Genomic DNA, 8,917 nt, shown 5'->3' with positions numbered 1-8,917 from the left:
TAGCACTCATCTGGCAATGTCTATAGGCAACTGACTGCACTCAGATCAAAGGGGGGCGAATAATTATGCACACACCACTTTGCAGTTATTTATTTGTAAAAAATGTTTGGAATCATGTATGATTTTCGTTCCACTTCTCACGTGTACACCACTTTGTGTTGGTCTTTCATGTGGAATTCCAATAAAATTAATTCATGTTTGTGGCAGTAATATGACAAAATGTGGAAAACTTCAAGGGGGCCGAATACTTTTGCAACCCACTGTATGTAAATGAATAACCCTTACTTTTTATTGCAGTGTAGTCACAGCACAATGCCTATCCTAACACTAAATACATAGAGATGTCGCGAACCTGCGCTTTTTTGTTCGCGAACCTGTGAAAAAATTTGCGAACGGTCGAATCATGCGAACGCAATCACTTCAATGGGAAGGCGAACTTTCAAAACTGCAAACACTAATTCTGGCCCCAAAAGTGATGGAAAAGATGTTTCAAGTGGTCTAACACCTGGAGGGGGGCATGACGGAGTGGGATACACACCAAAAGTCCCGGGGAAATTACGGATTTGACGCACAGCAGGGTTATAATCCCTACAGGCAGATATCACATTGCATTCCTAAATTGGAGGCCTAAAGTGCTTGAAAACATCTTGCATGTGTACTATACATGGATCAGGTAGTGTAATTAGTGTACTGCTTCACACTGACAGACCAAACTCACTGTGTAACGCACCGCAAACAGCTGTTCGTGTAGTGATGGCCGTGCTGGACTGGTGCGCACCATGGCGAGAGTGCAGGCAATGGCGTTTTTCAAGCCCATATGATCGGGCTGAGGTAGCTCAATGACAGATAAACAGTGACTGAGTGTCCAACTGATCGAATTTGGTCTGTCCACAATGAAGGAACGACCTTATTATCTTGGGTGTGCCCCCACCACACTCGTATAGCCGGTCATTGCTTCATTGTGATACGCAAGCCCCTTCACCGCAACAAGATAACGATCACGAAGGGGAATTGACACATGTACATGCCAGAAAAATTAGGCAGGCATGTACACGCACCAGAAAAATTATTATCAGCGGCCTTAAAAATTCAGGAATCCACCTGGAGTCCTGGACCTTGTTGGTGGTGGCGGAGAAGGCAGTCAACCGGCCTGCAGGCAGAGATGCTGTGTGGGGAGTCGGGACTGGCTTAGTCTTCGGTCAGGCTTGACCGTGCTTTGCAGACCAGGCATCCATGGTCCGGTGGTCTCTTGACCCAACGCTGAGTGCCAGAGATGACACCACTTGCCTTTCAACATCACGGTACAGTTTGGGTATCGCCTTTTTTGAGAAATAATTGCGGCACTGTGGTGTGTGGCTTTGCTTTTGTGTGCTGCTTTTCCTCAGGTGGTCATCCCATTGCAGTTTGTGCTTTTTCATCGTGTGCCTTCATAAGGTAGTTGTCCCTACGCGGGTCTTGGTCTTTCCATGGCTCAATTTTCGGTGGCAGAGACTACAGATGACATTGCTCTCATCTGAGGCAGACACACAAAAAAAATGTCCACACCGCTGAGCCCTGGGATGATGGCACTTTGGTGATGGCTGCTGACGGAGTGTTAAGTGGGGTGCCAGAATCAGAGGAGGAGGAGGAAGATATGTCACGCTTCCATGCGGAAGCTGAGGAAGATGAGGCGTTCTGTGTTAAATAGTCAACTGCGTCCTGACAATATTGGGGGTTGATGGCATGTGCCTTCTTCTGAACACTGTACTTTGGTGGAGGGCCGCATGAAATCCTGCCTCTGGCTCTGCCTCTGCCTGTTGTTTTGTCCATATTGGGGGGGATGAAGTGAAATGTATGCACTGACTTGACTAATACAATGTGCAGTCACACAGGTGCAGTGAAAGGTGTGCAGTGACTGGTATATAAAACAACGTGCGGTCACACAGGTGCAGTTAAAAGGTATGCACGGACTGGTATATAAAACAGCATGCGGTCACACAGAGGTGCAGTGAACAGGTATGCAGGGACTGGTATATAAAACTGTATGCTGTCACACAGGTGCAGTGAAAGGTATTCAGTGACTGGTATTACAATACAATGTGCAGCTGTCACACAGGTGCAGTTAGCAGGTATGCACGGACTGGTATATAAAATAGCGTGCAATCACACAGAGGTGCAGTGAACAGGTATGCATTGACTGGTATATAAAACTGCGTGTTGTCACACAGGTGCAGTGAAAGGTATACACTGACTGGTATTACAATACAATGTGCAGCTGTCACACACACAGGTGTAGTGAAAAGGTAGGCATTGAATGTGCTGGGCCTGGCACAGTACAGCAATTAGCAAGAACCAGCTGCAACAGACAGGGCAGTATATGCAGTGTCAGTGGGCCACACACAAAAAAAAAACACATCACAAGAACATTAGCTCTTGAAAGAGCTGTTTTGGTGGTGCTTTTCAGCAACAAATATCAGCAAGGCACAAGCTAACAGGCCTCCATACTATTACTTTCACTATCTCTCCAATGTCTCTCCTTTCTCTCAATAATACTGCAGCACACAGAGTGAGAACATGGCCGACGCTGCTGCCTTATATAGGGGGGGGGGGGGGGGGGGGGCTCCAGGAGGGAGTGCAGCCTGATTGGCTGCCATGTGTCTGCTGACTGTGATGTAGAGGGTCAAAGTTTAACCCAATGATGTAGTATATGGGCGGGTCCAACCGCCATAAAGTTCGCGTTCAGCCGCGAACGCGAATCCGCATTGTTCGTGTAAATAAGTTCGCATGCGAACCATTCGGGACATCTCCATAAATACATGTAAATGCCCTACATTTTTTTCCCATACAAAAAAGCTTTGTTAGGGGTGCAATGTTAAAGTGCTAAAGGGAACATCGCAAAGCTTCAGGCTTGACCATATACAGTAGCTGTAGTCTGAGTCACTAAGAATGAAGCTGTATATAATGTAACTTGAAAATGATTGGCAGCGCTCCTCGGCTGCAAATGAAGTGAAACCAACAGAGGTGTGCAGAGCCCCTAGGGGCTTAAAGGACCACTATGGCGAAAATTGTAAAATTTCAAAATACATGTGTAACCCGATTTAAACATTAGCACCAGGCCCCGGCTGAGGGGAATCCACCAGACACTGATGAAATTATCAAAGATTTATTTGCGACCTAACGGTGGTCACTGTCAGCGTCTATCAACCCGTAACACTTCAGCAACACAATACACCTCCCATGCACATCACAGGTCAAAATATACAATCTCCAAGTTTTCACAGCCGGTGCACCGGTAAATGCTGCGGAATAAAAAGGTTAAGTTACATACAAATGATATAAGAAATTTGAGCTACAAAGGTCTTCTTATACAATAATCAATCACTTTACAGCATGTTTACATCACATTACCACTGTTAGGGCGTGGGTTTCAGTTCCTAAACAGTTCTCAGTCCCTTGCAATCAAGTCCAAGCTATATTGCTCAGCAAAACCTTGGGAGAACTCGTGACAGTTCCTAAAGATGGTACTGTATAGTTGCACAGTTCGTTGGTTAATCCCAAAAGGATATTCACCTTGCTCAAACATCTCTTAGACTCTTTACCCTTGATAATATCTCACCACAAACCCACTTTACACTTAACACACCTGTCTGGATAGGGCCTCCCAAAATAACAAACAAAGTAAAATATAAATCACCTAAACAAAAAGGTTAGGAATATAAAAGTAAACAAAATAAAAAATAAAGTGACCAATGCACCCAGCTATGCCTCCCAAATCAACCTCCCACAATATAACTCTCTTTTAGTACACTTTGACTTTTAGGCTGAATAAGCTCTAATTTAAAGTTGATGCAAAACTTGTACTACAAGTAAGTTAACTCTGTATCTCGGTCAGATGACCACTTTCCACTGTAGCACACCTTAGGATCACAAGACGCAATGCAACTCCTCCTTTTTCACTTATCTTCTTTTAACACTGAAAGATTTTATTTTAAGGCCCGTACACACGCCGTACTAAAGTCAACGACGGGTCCGTCGTCACCTCCCGCTGGGCGGGCGTTCCAGCGACAGTCCGGCGTGTGTACAGTCTGTCTGCAGACTGATAAGGCTGTTTCTGAGCGATCCGCCCGGCAGTAAAGGTACTTTGCAGCACTGATTGGAACCCAAGCTTCCAACCCTCAATTCCCTTTCCTTTAATTCCCTTCTCATCCCCACTCCTCCCCCTACCAGCTCCTCCCTCTCAGCCAACAACTTTGCCAACCACTTCACCACTAAAATTGCAACAATACGCAACTAAATTCCCCCCTCCATCCCTCCCTTCCCAACACCTCTCAGGTTGTCCCCTTGCCTTCCCTCCCAGCTGCTCCCCTGTCTAATCCATCCCTCACCTCTTTTGCTCTTGCCACCATTGATGAAGTCCACCTGCTGCTAGCGGCCCCCCCCCCACCTCCTCCCCCTGTGACCCTGTACCCGCAATCACACTTCGCCCCCACTTCCCTGACCTGGCCCCAGTCCTCACCTCCTTGTTCAACCTCTCCCTTACCATAGGCACCTTCTCCAAAGCCTTCAAACAAGCCACTGTACTTCCCCTGCTGAAAAACCCTCATTCTACCCATTCCTACCATCAAACTACCGCCCAATCTCCCTCCTTCCCTATGCTTCTAAACTCCTTGAACACCTGGTCTACCAACACATTACCCAATACCTCAACACCAATACCCTACTTGACCTCCTACAGTCTGGATTCCGACCTGCACACTGAACTGAAACAGCCCTTGCCAAGGTTACATAGTTACATAGTTATTTGGGTTGAAAAAAGACATACATCCATCGAGTTCAACCAGAAAGGTGGTCAACGACCTTACCCTTGCCAGGGCCAAAGGCAGTTATTCCATCCTGCTCCTCCATTCCGCAGCATTTGATACTGTAGACCACCTTCTCCTCCTCCAATCACTACAGCCCATGGGCATCCATGATCTCGCCTTAGCCTGGATCTCCACCTACCTATCCAATCGCTCCTTCACAACTTCCTTCAATGGCTCCTCCTCAACTCCTACCCCCCTCTCAGTCAGGGGTCCCCCAGGGCTCTGTTCTGGGCTCCCTTCTGTTCTCCATATACACTTCCTCAAACGTATCTCCTCCCTGGGCTTCAAATACCACCTTTATGACGATGACACTCAGATTTATCTCCATACCCCCGATATCGCATCCACCACTATGAACAAGGTCTCCTCATGTCTCTCAACAATTTCCTCCTGGATGTCAGCTAGGTTCCTGAAGCTTAACCTATTCAAAACTGAGCTCCTTATCTTTCCACCCCACGCTGCTGCACCCCTCCCAGATTTCCACCTCACAATCGACAACACAACCATTCGCGCTACCTCCCAGACCCACTGTCTGGGTGTCACCTTGGACTCTGACCTCTCCTTCATCCCCCACATCCAAAACATCACCAGAGCCTGCAATTTCCACCTCCGTAATATCTCAAAGATTCGCCCCTTCTTAACCCAAGCACACGACCAAACTGCTCATACATGACCTCATCATCTCCCGCCTTGATTACTGTAACTCCCTCCTTTCTGGCCTCCCCTTGAAACGCATTCCCCCCTTCAATCAGTAATGAACGCGGCTGCAAGACTCATCCATTCTTTGCACCACTCAGCATCCACATCTTCCCTCTGTAAATCTCTGCACTGCCCCGTTTCAGGATAAGTTTTCAAGATTCTATGCCTGGCGTATAAATCTGTGTACAAAACCTGCCCTAACTACATCTCGGAGCTTGTTCACAGGTATACACCACGTCGTCCTCTCCGATCCTCCAATGACCTTCACCTCACCGCCCCACGCATTTCCCACTCCCATGCCCACCTGCAGGATTTCTCAAAAGCCGCTCCCCACCCTCTGGAATGCCCTTCCACCGCCAATCAGACTTGCTCCCTCCTTCAACACATTCAAGCAAGCCCTCAAAACCCACCTCTTTAACCTTCCTGGCGGTAAGCCCGAACTGAGTTCGGGCTATGCCGCCGGAAGGCACCGCTCAGGCCCCGCTGGGCCGATTTGCATAATTTTTTTTTGCTGCACGCAGCTAGCACTTTGCTAGCTGCGTGCAGTGCCCGATCGCCGCCGCTACCCGCCGATCCGCCGCTATCCGTCGCGCCGCAGCCGCCCCCCCCCCCCAGACCCCGTGCGCTGCCTGGCCAATCAGTGTCAGGCAGCTCTATGGGGTGGATCGGAATCCCCTTTGACGTCACGACGTCGATGACGTCGGTGACGTCATCCCGCCCCGTCGCCATGGCGATGGGGGAAGCCCTCCGGGAGATCCCGTTCTTTGAACGGGATCTCCGGATCTCCGATCGCCGGCGGCGATCGGAGGGGCTGGGGGGATGCCGCTGAGTAGCGGCTATCATGTAGCGAGACTTTGTCTCGCTACATGAAAAAAAAAAAAAATTTAAAAAAAAAAGATTTGCTGCCCCCTGGCGATTTTTTTGCAAACCGCCAGGAGGGTTACAGAACAAGCGACACCCATGCTAACCTAGAAATAAAAAACACATATATAAGTAGATAAATACTACTTCTACTACATAACAGATGTATTGTGCTATCCACGTAATGATTCCTGTGAATTTTATAAAGGAAAAGCAGAAAATCCTATTCTAGGCAGTGGCCATCTTGCCACGCTACTGCTGACATCATATCCTCCCTGACTCTTGTTTTCTCCCCATACACATCCAATCACTGAGTCACCTCAGCGTTGCGTGTAAGCACAAGTGATCAGCTAGGCAGGGAAATAAATGGAAGAGGAGGAATATATTATAGATAAAAAGAACTCCCAGCATTCAAAAGAACTCCCAGCATTCAACTTTTTGGCACTGTTTGGCACTAGGGCCAGTGCTCCTAAAGTATGTGACAACTCCAAACCATAACAGCAGAAAAAGTTTTGCAAGTTTTGAATGCAGGATTAGCATCTTTATCACTTAATACACTCAGACCAGTTGCTGTTGAAATTTGATTTTTTATGGTGACAATACCGCTTTAAGATGGCCTACCCACCTCCTACCACACAGTAACTCTCTACTGAATATTTATTTCACAGCCCCACCTAGTGTTTCCACCCCACCACTTTACATTGTAAGCCTCTGTCAGGGTCCTCCCTTCCCTAGTGTAATCTACAGGATCATGTGCTCCTTTCCTATGACAGCCTGTATTACTGGGCCTACCTAACCAGCCCATATCACATGATCATGGTTTTTTTTCAATTTGCCTTGTATAACTTTGTTCTATGTTGTATATCCTTGTTATGGCTGGATAGTTAAGGGCTCTGCCTCTGACACAGGAGACCAGGGTTCCAATCTCGGCTCTGCCTGTTCAGTAAGTCAGCACCTATTTAGTAGGAGACCTTAGTCAAGTCTCCCTAACACTGCTACTACCTATAGAGCGCGTCCTAGTGGCTGCAGCTCTGGCGCTTTGAGTCCGCCAGGAGAAAAGCGCGATATAAATGTTATTTGTCTTGTCTGTCATCCTTGTATCATTGTATATATTTATTGTCTAGCGCTGTGTAATATGTTGACGCTTTATAAATACAATAAATAATAATAATGCATATATATTAGGGATGGGACGACAAATCCGGCGAATCCACGAATCCCTCGAATATTGGGAAATATTCGAGATTCGTGGATTCGAATCCCGACGCCATTTTCCACTTTGCGAATCCACCGAATCCCGACGCTGCATCGCCGCGCATCCGCCGCTCGCACTCGTCCTCGTCCTCCTCCGAGCCCCCCCCGCGTCTCCTCCGCCCGCCCCGCGCCTCCTCCGCCCGCCCGCATACATTGTATCAACTCACCTGTCCAGTGGAGCGCAGAGCGGCAGACCTCTCGCTCACTTCCTGGTTCCCTCTAGTGACGGCTTTTACAATGACGTCATCAGTAAAAGCCGGTCCGGCCACTAGAGGGAACCGAGAAGTAATGAGGAGGTCTGCCGCTCTGCGCTCCACTGGACAGGTGAGTTGATACTTATGCAGGCACGGAGGAGGCCGTGGGGGTGAGCGGAGGAGGCACGGGGGGGGGGGGGAGGGGGAGCGACACCTACACCTACCTACCTACCTACCTACCTCTATACCTCCCTCTATACCTACCTCTATACCTACCTAAAGGCCCCCTATACGTACCTACCTACCTACCCGCCACTATACCTACCTACCTACAGGCCCCTATACCTACCTAAAGGATACGTACCTACCTACCACTATCCCTACCTACCTACAGGCCCCTATACCTACCTAAAGGCCCCCTATATGTACCTACCTACCTACCTACCTAAAGGCCCCTATACCTACCTAAAGGCCCCTATACCTACCTACCTACCTACCTAAAGGCCCCTATACCTACCTACCTACATATCTACCTATACTTAAGGCCCTATACCCTGCTACCTATACTGAAGGTCCCTTTAACTACCTACCTACCTACCTACCTACAGGACACTATACCTACCTACCGGACACTATACCTACCTACCTACCTACAGGCCACTATACCTACCTAAAGGCCCCCTATACGTACCTACCTACCTAAAGGCCCCCTATACGTACCTACCTACCTAAAGGCCCCTATACCTACCTACCTACCTAAAGGCCCCTATACCTACCTACAGGCCTTTATACCTACCTACCTACCTACCTAAAGGCCCCTATACCTACCTAAAGGCCCCCTATACGTGCCTACCTACCTAAAGGCCCCTATACCTACCTACCTAAAGGCCCCTATACCTACCTACCTACATACCTACCTATACTTAAGGCCCTATACCCTGCTACCTATACTGAAGGTCCCTTTAACTACCTACCTACCTACAGGACACTATACCTACCTACCTACTGGCCACTATACCTACCTACCTACAGGCCACTATACCTACCTACCTACATACCTACCTATAC

Source organism: Hyperolius riggenbachi, chromosome 9, assembly GCF_040937935.1.
Source record: "Hyperolius riggenbachi isolate aHypRig1 chromosome 9, aHypRig1.pri, whole genome shotgun sequence".
NCBI lineage: Eukaryota > Metazoa > Chordata > Amphibia > Anura > Hyperoliidae > Hyperolius > Hyperolius riggenbachi.
The sequence above is the reverse complement of the archived record's forward strand: the minus strand, read 5'-3'. Positions refer to the sequence as shown.